At 40.2% G+C, this 4,538-nt stretch overlaps 1 pseudogene across 1 annotated transcript; it reads right to left on the reverse strand.

Annotated features, from left to right (window-relative positions):
- Positions 1-251: 251 nt before the first annotated feature.
- LOC108306024 lies at positions 252-1,039 on the reverse strand (annotated as a pseudogene). Its single transcript, XR_005200750.1, has one exon. The product of XR_005200750.1 is annotated as a PRELI domain-containing protein 1, mitochondrial-like (transcript).
- Positions 1,040-4,538: the final 3,499 nt, after the last annotated feature.

Here is a 4,538-nt window from a genome sequence, read left to right on the forward strand (position 1 = left end):
TTTTTTTTTTTTGAATTCAACAAGTATTTATTGAGTGCCTATTATGTGCTAGATATTGTTCCAGGTACTTGAGACACATCAGAGAACAAAATCAAGAGCCCTGCCCTAGTGGGGCATTTATCGCCAGTGCACCTGCAGGCAAGTCACTGCACCTCTGTGCTTGGGTCCTCATCTCCCAGTGGGAGTATAAGCAGACCTGGCTCAGACGTGGATAACGTGCCTGTGTACTGCGGATGCCAAACTGGATACTCTCAACCCACCACCCAGACAGTAGATAGGGATGGAAGTTGATTTTTAACGATAAAGTACAATGGAGGGAGGGCAGCGGGGCAAAGCCAAGCTGTCTGGGGTGCTGTGGTGGTGGGGGGCTGGTACACAAACTGCTGCTGCTGCTTCTTGGTGGCCGCCTTGCTGGCGAGGTCCTTGGCCTTCTCTGTAGCTGCCAGTGCCGTCTCCTTAGCAGTCTCCTTGGCTTCCTTGGCTGTCTCAACGAGTGTTTTGGAAGGGGCCTCGCCTTGTAGCTTCGCCAAGATATATTCAAAGCCCTTCATAGCCTTGGTCACGCTGCTTTTGAACCAGACAAGACCGAATTCCTGGACAGCTCTGGAGACACCAAATAAGCGAGGAGACCCAGGCTTCATGGCGGATTTCGGTCCAGCCACTGTTGTCAGAGTTCACACAGTAAACACATCGTTCCTCCACCACCACGGGCCGGGCGTGGTTGATGTTCCAGGTGAAGGTGGTCATGGTCTGATTCTGTGGGTCCACAATACAGTCCTCCAGGACGTACACCGAGTGAGCAACATCGGCAGGAAACAGTCGCTCGGCCCAGCGGGGCATCCTGTTGGTCTTGGTCAGGAGTCGCCGGGACAGCAGTCTCTGGTCAGGGGTCACCTCCCGTGTACTGTGTCTGTAGGGATTCGGGTACCGCTGCCAGAAGGCGGCGAACACTTGGTCCCAGGAACTCTGGAGCACGCTCTGGCCCAGGAAATACGTCACCATCGTCCGGGCCGGAGCGGGCTCAGCACCCACGCAGCATCAGGGGCGCAGAGCCTGGGAGGCACTCGGGGCCGGGCCGGGGCACACCCGCCGCCAGGCTCGCAGTTCGGTCACCACCGCACCGCCAAGCAGCTGCCGCCGCCGCTGCTGCCGCCGCCTCCATGAGTTGTCCCAACTTCAGTTTTAACAAGTTTTGCATGGCGCATTTAGGTGTGGTTTTGTTAGTATTCATCCTGCTTGAATTCTAAAAGCTTTTTGAATTCATGACTTGAGATCTTTTGTCAGTTTTCGAAAATTCTCATTCAGCTTCTGCACCATTCCTTTTTAATTCTCTGAAAATACTAAAAATATTAGCATGTTCTATATATTTCTTGTGTCCTTTTCATATTTTTTATTCCTTTTTTCTCCATGTTCTAGTCTTGTTATTTTTCAATTGCCCTTACAGGTTTGTAATTCTTCTGTGTCTTTAACCCTGTTTATTAATCGAGCCTTTATTTTCAGCAATTGAATTTTACAGATTCCAGTTGCTTGATAAAATTCTCCATAGTGTCATTTATCTTATTGAAAATATTGATAAAAATAATTTTAAAGTCTTCCTCTGATAGCTCCAATATCTGGATCATCTTTTGGTCTACTGTTTATTTTGTGATTTTTTTTTTTAAATCTTGGGTTTTGTCATTTGTTTCTATTTCCTATCATCATTAGTAATTTTAAAAAATGAAATGTAGACATTGAATTTAAAAAATTGTAAAGCTCTGGATGATGTTATACTACTCCCGGTAGAAATATATATATATATATATATATATATATATATATATATGTATATATGTGTGTGTATATATATAAATATATATATGTATTTATATATACATATATATATAAAATACACACACATATATATATGTAATACATATATATGTATGTATTTTAATAGTAGGTAGAGTAAGAGAAATGTAGAAGGTTTTGGTAGCTTTGATCAGGGATGAAGATAATTCAAGGCTGTATTTAAGTCTTTATGAGAGCTGGTCTTTCTGTTTTGCTTTACAGCAAAGGCATAGCCTTTGAGGGATCTGATCAGAAAGCCTCAGGTGTTTATCAGATGATCTTTTCATTGGTGAACCCAAAAATTCAATTTTTATCTCTCTAGCACCAAAAGACAGCTAATAGCCTGCTTAGATTTAGCCTCTTAGCTGTTGCTTTCTGCTTGGCTTCTCACATTTTATGGTTTAGGAATTGGCAAATCTCTCAAGGGGAAAAGTGGCCAGGAGTGTCCAACTCACTTCTGTGATTTTTTTTTTAAATCCTTGACCCTGGTTCTTCTAACTACTGGCTATCCTAAATTCTAATTTTTATCTTTCTATGCCTATAAGACTGATAAAATCACTGAGCCACTGTTTTCTCCTTGACCTCTTATCCCTGAGCCTTTTTGGAATTGTTAAGTGTCTTAAAATCAAAGGTCATAGGAAGTGTCATGGTCACCTTAGTGCGTTTTCTTTCTCTCGAGGGTTAGCTCTCAAGCTCTGGAAGCCTTGGTCACTCTCCAGTGCCTTGGAAAATGACTTCCTTTAGTAGCTTATTGAGATTTATAGCTATTCCTGGCAGGAGGGTTGGTCTTATGCAAGTTACTCTAGCATAGCTAGAAGCAAAATTCCCTAATGTCCTTTTTAAATTGTTCTCTTCTGTTCTGGTGATTTATAGCTGTCTTAAGATGACACTTTGGTTCATTACAATAACTAGCTTCTAATTAATACATTATTTTTTAATTTAATTTTATTTTTTTGAGACAGAGTCTCACTGTGCTGCCCAGGCTGAAGTTCAGTAGTGTGTTCTCAGCTCACTGCAGCCTCTACCTCCCAGGTTCAAGTGATTCTTTGGCCTCAGCCTCCCAAGTAGCTGGGATTACAGTCACGCACCACCATTCCCGGCTAATTTTTTGTATTTTTAGTAGAAACAGGGTTTCACCATGTTGGCCAGGCTGGTCTCGAACTCCTGACCTCAAGTGATCTACCTGCCTCAGCCTCCCAAAGTGCTGGGATTACAGATATGAAACACCACGCCCAGCCTAATTAATCCATTACTTTAAATATATAAATTAGCAGAGTAAAACATATCAAAATGAGTAAGACTGTTAGAATTTAACTTGCTTAGAAAACTATACCTGATTCCTGTTGCTAGTTAATTCACACTAGAATTGTTTGTATTAGTCTCTCTGAAAAAAAGAATGAAACTGTCTATATATTTTTAGAAAGCCATAAAATTCAACAATGAGGAAGTATGACTTATAAATCTTCCCTCCATTGATGTCATTAACTTTTTTTTTAGTTTGGAAATTATTAAAAATTCCTTTCTAGGATTTCCTAACTTTCATAGCTCTACTGGTGAATAATAGCTTTTTTTATGGCCTGAACTCACTGAATCATGAAAATCTTACCTAGGGTTCAGGTCAGAATTTTCCTATACTAAATTTTCTCTATCCGTTAATTCTATATTCTCACCAGTGTGAATTTTATAAAATTAAGAGTCAAGTTGAGTTTGTGGAAGAAACATGGAATAGGAGTTAAAATTTCTAGTTTCTAGTCTTACTCTGCTATTGACTGTGATTTGGATAACACAGACTTCTCTGGGCCTCTGTTTCTTTATCAAAGTAGGTAGATTTTATTTTCCAAAGACAGCTGTACAGATGAATATATCCCATCTCACATTTTCTTCTTACAGGGTGACTGACACTCTTCTCACTAAGAGGTAGGAGTCTGTGTTGTCTCCTCTTAATCTGAGCAGGAACTTGTAGCTACTAATATTATAGCAGAAGTGATGTTATGTTAATTCTGAGGCTAGATCATTTAAAAATGAAAGAAAGAAAAAAATCAGCTTCCATTTGGCTCTTTCGCTTTTGGGACACTTGCTCTTGGAACCCAACAATTCTACTGTAAAGGATCAAAATTAGCCCATGCAGAGAGACTAGACAGAGAGAGATGAAACTCACATGGAGAAGAATTAGTTTTACCGTTTCAGCTTCACCCTGTATCCTGCCTTCCCAATTCCTGGATCTTTCTGTAGAATTGATGTACAACTTGTTGGCTATGCTTAATACAGACGTTTAGTTTTTAACTTTCTCTGGCATGCTAGATTACTGATCATTCATCCCTCTTTTTTTCAGATTCCAAGATTTTGTCTTTATTTTTCACTTGCTGTTGTCTACTCTCCTGTACTCTTTATCCTTGAGGCATCACGTCTTTTTCTCTTAATTTGTTTGACAGGGTTAGGAATGAAGCAGAGATAAAACTTTGTATTTTCTCCTCCATGATTAATTGGCAGCGCTGTCTTTCTCTTTTTAAAATTTATATTACAACTCTATTTTCTTCTTTGGCCTTGCATGATCTTTGCGAGTTCTGACTATAACAACTAATCAATCTTCCTGCAGGGTCAGATATTTGCTATGATGTTTCTAGTGAAAGACACTGTTAGGAGCTTTGTTTTAGTAGCCGATGCAGAAAAGAGAGAATTAAAAGGCAACAAGTGATCACATGTATGATGAT

Source organism: Cebus imitator, unplaced genomic scaffold (assembly GCF_001604975.1).
Source record: "Cebus imitator isolate Cc_AM_T3 unplaced genomic scaffold, Cebus_imitator-1.0 Scaffold69, whole genome shotgun sequence".
Taxonomy (NCBI): domain Eukaryota; kingdom Metazoa; phylum Chordata; class Mammalia; order Primates; family Cebidae; genus Cebus; species Cebus imitator.